Below are 9,363 nucleotides of genomic sequence, written 5' to 3'. Positions count from 1 at the left end.
CGGGGGGAAGAAAGGAGATGCTGTTAAACCTTCCTCGCTGACATCTAATGTTTCAGATTTTTTAAAATATTGTATAAAGACTGAGATTTATTTCCTAAGATGTTTCATTAACGGTTGTGGCAGGCAGCTGGCCTGAGGTTTGACACACAATAAAATCCATGTCAAGAATATTAAAGATAGTGCAAAAGATAACTATGAATTTACATTCAAACAGGCTTTTGACAAAGCCATTGCAACAGGCTCCTAATCAGGTCTTGAGACCTAGCCTGCCCTCTCTTTAAACCCGTGATCTTGAAAAGGAGCTTTAAATTGGAAATTATTACACATTAAAACCTCAACACGGGCCAGATCGAAGCGGATCGATATCTTGCCGAGCGCAATAAATCAGCCTTCTGCTCTGCGGTTACTGTTTGCTGAACATATTTAAATTTTCTTGTAACAAATTAATTCCAACATTTTCTCTTGATTGAATTAGGGCAAGTGTTGGAGCTGTCACAAGTATTTCACTGCTTCAGGGAGACAAATTGCTCGTCTGGACATGGGTAACAAGCCAAAGTGTTGAGTCCCTGATAATCTTTCCACTAATTCTCCATTACAGCAAAATGAAGCCATAAATCACCGTGACAGATGATCGATGTAAACATTGTTTCCGCCATGATTGCCAGCGCTCCCCGCGGGCTCACTGTCCGCTCTGCATTCGCTGGGATTGCAGCCGGGAGCCGCGCTCACACACCAAAGTCACTCCTGTCCAAGAAGTAACCATCTCATTTCGGGGCTCAGCCCAAGCGCCCGATAGCAAATATTAATCGAAACACCCCACTTGGCTACCAGGGAGGTCATCTTCTGGAGCTAGAAACGTTTCTTGGGCAATCACTCTTTTAAAAAGTTAAAAAAAAAAAAAAACAAAAAAAAAACAAAGAAATTTTAAGCTCTCATTTTATAAAATATATTTGTGGAAAGGTAACAGCGTGAGCCCGCTGGCCTGTCGCTTTCTCTTAACTAACTAGTGGCAACTTGGATGAAATTACTTGACCCTTTATCGAGTTCTGCTAATGCCTTCTAAAAAAGAAATTAAAGCACCTCGCGGCGCGCCCTATGGCAGCTCTCCGCACGCATTTAATTCTGGGGGAGATGTATTAAGTGCTTCTGTGCACAACTAATTCACAGGCGGAGCCCGCAGCCCCTCTGCATAACAGAGCAGCCCCGGCGTGCAGCAGGGACCACGGGTGGAAGGAGGGAGCAGGGATACGAGGGGTGGCCGACCACCCTGAGCCCACCAGGGCCACCGGCACTGAGCGTGTCGCAGTGTCTCTGGGGACATTTGTGAAACATCTTTTTTTTTTATCTAAAAGCAAAAAGTGAAAAAAGAATTAGGTAGGCAACTATTCCTTCATTTAAAATATGCCACGTCGGAAGGCAAAGAAAACCCCAAACAAACGTACAAACAATAAATATGGTAAGAAACGATGTGCAGAATAAGGCTTGCAATCATTTTTTGTGCTTCTCCCAGAACACGTGTGCTCCCACAGCCCAAATTCCCCACCAGGTATCCCAGCAATGGGGGGTCCCAAAGCCATGGCCCCCATGACACCCTGCCACACATCCCAGGAGCTCGTCGTGTGTTAGATGCATTCATCAACATCAGGCTCAGCAGCTGGGATGAAAGAGGGGTTGGTGTGGTGCTGGGAGCCCACAGGGAGGGCAGCCTGGGCCCTCATCGTGGGACACCTTACAAATGCCTCTTCACAGCACCTCCTTGCATGAGATTTTGCCCATGCTGCAAGTTCCACTTTGGAAACATTTATTATAATTGAAACACGCTTAATTGAGACACACTCAATTAAGACTAATTGAAATTCCACCGCCATTACAAAAGCAGTAAATTAAAAAGGAGGGGAAAAGATCAGGATGGACGCTTTCTTGACGCTGTTAGACTTAACCGCTCTTGTTGTTACAAACTGGAGACCCGTTAATAAAATATCTGGTGCTCCTGTGATAATTATGCACTCTCACATCCTGTTTCTAAGAAGGAGAGCCTGTTGTTTTCAGAAAACAACCCTAAAAATGCCAGTCAAACCTAAAAATGCCACTAAGGTGATCTCACTGATGCACCGCGTGCAAATCTGATTTGTATTGGTTCCAACAGTTAAGAAATCCCTGAAATAACTTCATTTATTATTTTATTCCCTGATTAATGGTTCAGAGCAACTGATTTGCAGCTGAAGTTTCACAGAATGCAAAATTAATATAATAGCCCTTTGTAAAAACGGTCTGTCTTTGCTCAATTATGTGTTTAAAACTGAAACAAACACCAAAACTTCAATAAATACATTTTCTTCCAAGAAATGACACGCTGTGGGTTTTCTGTTATTGTTGAGTTTGATGTTTTTGCCTCTAAGGAGGTCAGCAATATGGAAACATAAAGGCCAATTTAATTTGTGCATCTGTGGCTGCCAAGTATTTTAATTCCGACAGCTGTGACTGAAGAGTTAATATTTTACTTGTCAAAATCCAAAAGAAGGCCAGTGAATCACTCTAATTCTCATTAAGAGGCTTCCCCCCAGTAGCACCCTAATTCAAAATAATGAAAGTAGAGACTGAGTGCGATTCTAATACCAGTTGAGACCTATCTTTTAATATTTCTCTAGTGATGGATTAGGGATCGGGGAAATTCATCTCAGATCATAGAGCCTAATTTAATAAGGGATCATTCCAAGAGTATTGCATTTTATAATAATGTCATTTAATGTGTCGTCTTCCATTTTTACTGTCCCATATGTATGCTTACACGACGGTGCCACAGGGATAAACTTTTAAAGAACCAGCATCATTTTTTGTTCTGGGTTCTTCTTAACGAGGAAGTTTATCAATGAGGCGCTCCATTAGCGACCCATTATAATTGCAGAGCAGTGAAAGAAACCACTGGAAGCCAAGAAGGTGGTAAAATGAATGCCATTTTGGCACAGTCTGAAACCCTGGAGCAAAGGGAAGAATGTTTAAAAGTGAGTTCAGATCTGATTTTAGCACCCAGCACAACAGTGCCGTAGCGTGAAGGATGTGGTGAGCGGGTTGTTTGAGACACGTGATAATAAAATCATTCTCTCCTGTAACCACATCTACATGCAACGTTTTCCTCTTGCCTGTTGGCTACAGTTTTGCAGTTCTTTCTTTTTCCTGATGACTTTTCAATGCTTTTTCTTCTTGCCACAACAGCGCAGGAATTTGCTCTTCTGTTCTGGCAGCGGATTGCCAACAACTTGCAGAACCAAGTCAGACTTTATCATTGTGTATTAACGTTTGGGCTCTAATTGGTTGGTGGTTCGTAGCTCCTGGCTTTGCACTGAGGGTGGAATTCGTGGTGATCGTATGGCAATGCTTGAGCTGCTCAAGGTCACAGCATCCTCTCCAGGTGAAAGTCAATACGGCGTTATCGGCCATCGGTTGCCGAGCTGCAGCCCAAGCTTTGCTTAATCACACTTCTATCACGCAAGGCCTTTAGGAAAAATGGTGTTATAATGAGAATTTCTGTTCCAAATGCATTCACATCACTATGCCTTTATTTGCAGGTAACAACTCGGTGGCTTCCCTGAGAGCTTTGGCAGAATTGAATCAAATGCAGACAGCCTAAATAGGAAACAGTTGAGTAATAACTGTAAACAATAATCTAATTACAGGGGGTTTTCCAGCGTAGAAATCTGTCTTTTGAAGGGGACCACAATTAATACAAAATGAGGATTTTCATGTTTTCTCTTTTCTCCTGTGTATTTTCGACGTTTTGCTTTCTGTAGAGCCTGGTATCTCGTGGTATTTCTGGCACTTTTTCTCACACAGCTCAGTTTATTATGCTTGTCTCATCCAAAGCATCCTTTTTTGATATTTCTTTTGATTTCCTTCTTTGCATGTTAAGCTCCCATTTATCTGTTAGCTGGTTTTATTCCCTTCCATTCCCCCTTCCTCCCATTATTGCCTTCTCCTCAGATCAGTCATTTTGTTCCTCTTCACACTGCTATTAGAGTCTCACTGTTGGTTGGTTGCACCTTGGAAAAGTTTCACCTAGATCTTATAGTCCTATTTTATTTTCTCACCACGTTATCTTTTCATGTGTTAGTGTGTTGTTTGTTAAACTTGTTTCTTTTGATTAAATATCAAAAGTTATCCTCCGGTAGGAATGTTGCATACGTACTTGTCTGGCATCTGGAGCCACTTTAGGGACTCATTAAGTTTGCTAAGAGAAAATTATATTTATAACTGTTTAAAATCTGTTCTAAATCAGAAAAAAAAGTGTCTGGTTGTACCTAAAATAATTAGGAGTGACTGGTATATATTAAAAAAATTAGAAACAACAACAAAAAAAATTAAAAAGGTTGGGAGGACCATTTTTTAAAGAACATGCTCTGTGTGAGTAACCCTTTTCCATTTCCACCATTTGTTTTTCCTACATCACCTTCATTGCAAAAAGGTAAAGAAATAAAAAGTGGGTACCAAATATTGGCAGTTAATAAAGGCCGTCCAGGTTGGGGCGTGCTTTTAATGTTTTCCTGCTTTTAATGTATCTGTGGTCATTGTTCCTTTTTGTAGAGGATGGGGATGATGGAAGATGGGGTTATGGAGGCTGGAGGAGGCAGACCCGTCCACTGGTGCTTCAGTTTAGCAATGCTGGAAGAGTTCAGATGGCACAAATTAACCTGCATCCATGAGTTACCACAGTCTGAGTCACTCTGTCTAGGCTGCCAGCTGCACGCTCAACAAAATAGGGCATAAACAGTGCTGTATCACTGGGGAAAACCAGCATAGGTTGGGAAACGGCTCAGTCAGACAGATATAAAGAGTATCTTCAGAAAGTTAAGGGTCTGACAGGGGATATAAGCACTGTGGTGCACCCAGCTTGGTCACTGATTGCTTTTTGTTTGTTCCTTCAGTCCCTGCCCATCTCCTTCACACCCACATGTCTGTCTGTCGATGCCCATCACCCCGCCACATCTCCCATGATGTTACATTTGGCAGATCAGCTCCAGGGCCCAAATGTGGACTTGTAGTCCAACACACAGCATGGATACCTCCAAGAAGGCTGCTTAGGAAGGAGGTTTCCATGATGTTATCATCATAGGCTTCCCTTCTTGCCCTATCTGTCCTTGACCACGGGGATCCTCACCCCACACCAGGGCCATTCCCACCCCATCTCTCTGGATGGGCACAAGCCCATGACCACACTGCATCTGCTCCCTTTCACCAGACAGTGCCACAGCTCACGGTTCTCCTTTTGTTTCTTTGTTACCATAAATTAATCAGAATTCAGTTTTAATCTAGAAATTCACGGTCAGTTCAATGTACAAATTTGATAGTCCATGCTTAGGGTACTGTAACTGTGCATTTAAGTCTTTAGACATTTTTGTTTGGCCATTGGGGCAGGTACAGAACAGTTGCAGAAGAAACAGGCTGCCACAGCAAATATTCTTTATTACAACACAAGACTGATTTTCAACAAATAAAATATGCTGCTGTGGTCAGTATTCCCACAGATCTCCATGCTTGCTAGAGCTTTTGCAGACATCAGACACAGGAAAAGACAAACAACCTCCAAAGTGCATGTTTTAAAGATCAACCTAATATTACAGAAAAAAACTGTCAATAATTTGCTCTGTTCTCATTGGATCATAAAAATAAAATCAGCTGAAATCAGCCACATAATGGCTCTCTGTATGAAGATGTTGGGGGTTTTTTTCTGACAGCCCAATTTGTTTGAGTCCAAACAATAAATCCTATTACAGGCAGTTACATAGAAATGTAACCAGAGCAGTCAGCCATTTCTCTCTCTGATATCAAACTAGTATTTCAAACTAGAGATACTTTATTAAATACTGTTAACTTTACGTCAAATCTACCAACTTCCCAGCCAGTGGGGTCTTCAGAACATGAGATAACCTGGATTCAGTTTGGATACGAGGCCAGATTATAAAAGCACAGAATCATTAAGGTTGGAAAAAGACCTCTTGGATCACAAAGCCCAACTCAACCCCCCCCCTCACCATGCCCACTGACCTCTCAGTGCCACATCTCCACGGTTCTGGAACACCTCCAGGGATGGTGACTCCGCCACTCAACCCAAACCTCCCCTGGCACAATCTGAGGTCATTACCTCTTGTCTAAGGCCATTACCCCTCAGCCTTTGTACACTCAACTGCAGTGCTGCAGTCACTGAGTTTTACTGCTCCCAAAATGGGTGGTTTCCTCCAAGGCACTGCTCCCTCAGATCCCAGCAGCAAGGGAGCTTCCAGCAGCCCTGGAGACATTTGGGTTTCCCCACTGCTAGAGAGCATGGAGACAGTGACCATTAATGGACGATGGATTAATGGACATAGGGAAATAGGATTTCCTGGTTATCACTGTGATGCTGCAGGAGCACAAATGTGCATGAGAAATTTCAAGGACCCAACTGTTGGTATCCTCTTCCACTCTTCTCCTTCTTCATTACCGCTTGGCTACGTGTTATTTCTGCATAAAACACTCACAGGCTCTGGAGTATGAGATTGCTTTACAGAATTAATTCATTTACTATTGCATGAAAGTTGTAATTCACAGGTCGGTGGCAGTTTGCTTCAAAGAGTTGTTTTCCATTTATGTCTGTGTCTAATTTCACAGAGATCCAACGCTTGCCTCAGTAGCACTTGTGACCACTCGGCTATAAGCAACCCACCAAGCTTGTTGCTTCCCTGCAGGAGCCGCAGCTGCCTTCAGAAGCCGTGCACACATTCAATTCCAGCCTCTTCTAAAGCCTGCCCACACCTGATGCCTTCCTGCGTGTCCCGGGGCAAACTGCAGCACCGAGTCAGAGAGCAGCAATGGGCATTTGGTCTTCAACCATTCCCCGGGACTTCAGCGACAAGAGCAGCACTCAGACACCAGACAAGAGCCCTAGGCTATAATTTCCTCAGATCTTTTAAGCTAAACAAGGTTGTGCTTGCTCAATAGCTGTACAGAAGGAATCAAGGAAAAATGTGATTTGCGAGGAATGCATTTCTTCTGGGACAAACCTGAATTTTTCCATTTCCATCTTGCAGCACTCTTGGCCTGTGCCCTTCCTCCCAGCCTCCTCGGAGCGGATTTGAGGCTGCAGAGCTGCTTTGAGACAGCATCTGCACCCCTTTATTTGCACAGTAAATTGACCTCATGGCTGCAGAACTCCACAGACTGACCCCAGCGTGGGTACAATGATAGCCAAGCAACTTGGAGGATAATACATGTGGATTTCCACCTTTTCTTATCTCTATTGGGAACTTACGAAATCCATGGTGAGTAGAGGCTCCCAAACTAAATGGACCCACAGCACAGCACAGCAAGAAGAGCCCAGTGCAGGCTGAAGCTTCACAAGTTTCATTAAAGTTTCAGTAAATTCCCTTCCTTATAGGAATTATGACTCTTTTTTATACCTGTTAAAAGATGAAAGCACCAGGTTTTCTAAACAGGGTGGCACTTATGGTTACCAATGGCAAAACTGAAGCTCCTCTTTTTGCCCCAGTTATTATCTCTGCATTCCTGAACCCCTTGCATTCATCCTTATATCTACAAGGTACTGCTTCCAGCTCTCTGAAAGCAGATAGGACCAAATGCACCATTTCCTCATTGGCAGCACTGAGGTACACAGAGCCACCACGTTCCCCCATGCTGATAATGACCAACTGAGTTCCTAAGCACACAGGAAGCCGTGAAACCCAAAAGCAGCTCCTGCTGAATGTCAGTTTTTACTTCGCTGAAAACTAAGTGGGACACTCATAAACTGATGCAAAAGCTTGAAAATTTTCACATGCATTCACATCCAAAATTGCCATAAAGGCAAATGACTCAGGGGAATGCATCACCTATAACTCAGCCCGACCTTGGGCGTATCTTGGCTAACAAAAATTGTTTTGAAAAGTGTACGTTCCACTTCCAGCAGAAGGCTTCATTCATCTTTCTGAGGAGCTGATGCTGTGCATTCTGCCCTGCCATTGTTTAGCAGAGGGGTTTCCATGCAGATGTTCTGAAAGAGTGCTCCAAGAGAGCACTCACAGCCCAGGAAAACAAGTCCTTGATTGCAAGTAAATGAGTCCATTAGAAGTCAACCTAAACGAATCACATCTGAATATAGAAAAAGGCACAAATTGCAAATGTTTATCTTTCGTTTAGAAATATTACTGTGGTTAAATTACTTTCGAGATTCATACAAAATGCTGTGCCTAGGTAGGGAAGCTCTGTAAACCATTTCTGTAATTAAGCTGATTACATCTGTCTGCATCTTCATCTGCTCCGTTTTACAAAGCTGTTTGTCAGCTGCGTGAAGCAGGGCTGCAGCCACTGAGGGTCAGAGCTGTGTGGGATGCAAAGTGCAGAATCCCAACCCCCGTGCGCCCAGGTGAGCCAGCATGAGAACAACCCAAATCCCACCTGCAGGGAGGAAAATCACCCCCAAATGGCCAGGAGCCATACATATTGGTCAGTATTCCTTTTCATAGTAAGGACAAATGCTATGGTGATGGCATTGAGTTTAATTTACAGCTGTTGAGGTGATTGAGATAATGTAAAACAGAAATTGGAGGTGTATCAGAGCCAGTTAACTCATTTCCCGTGGTTTCCTCCTTCTCACAGGCTGTGTGCTGTGCTCCTCACCCAGGCACAGCTCCTGCTGCAGACATCAGAGCCAGCACAGCCTGCACAGGAACTGCCGCGGCCTTTCCATGTGGTTTCCATTGTCCCGCATTTAACCTCCAGTGGATATTTTGGGGAATACTTTATTTACATTTTCTTTAAAATAAAATAATAATTAAAAAAAAAAAAAAAAAGAGTATGTTTACCTTCTTCTTAAAGATTACCACATGTCAAAACACTTCCAAATCTAAATACTTCATGAAAGAGAACCTGCCTGATGAATGATGGATCCACATGAAACAGAGGAACGGCATCAAGCGTGTTCTGAGCATTTGCAGCTCTTTGGTAACGGGCTGTGGGCAGTATTTGAATTTCCAGCAGGATATCCTATCTCCTATTGCCCAAGGAGGCTGTGGATGCCCCATCCCTGCAGGCATTCATGGCCAGGCTGGATGTGACTGTGGGCAGCCTGGGCTGCTGGTTGGTGACCTGCACACAGCAGGGGGTTGGAACTGATGAGCACTGTGCTCCTTTGCAACCCAGGCCATTCTGTGATTCTATGATTTTATCTCAATGGCCACTAGTGAGGTTTCCACTGGCTAAATACTCACTACAGACACAACGCAGTGGTCCCTGAGTGCTGTTGCTGTCACCAAGACCAGCACTGTGCTGCAGGATGCTGCATGGTCCAGCTCAGCTCGCTGCAGACCCAGGTGTGCTCCCACAGGTTTGGGTGCTGGT

The sequence above is a fragment of the Tetrao urogallus genome (assembly GCF_951394365.1).
Source record: "Tetrao urogallus genome assembly, chromosome: 9".
Classification (NCBI taxonomy): domain Eukaryota; kingdom Metazoa; phylum Chordata; class Aves; order Galliformes; family Phasianidae; genus Tetrao; species Tetrao urogallus.
Note: the sequence above shows the minus strand (reverse complement) of the source record.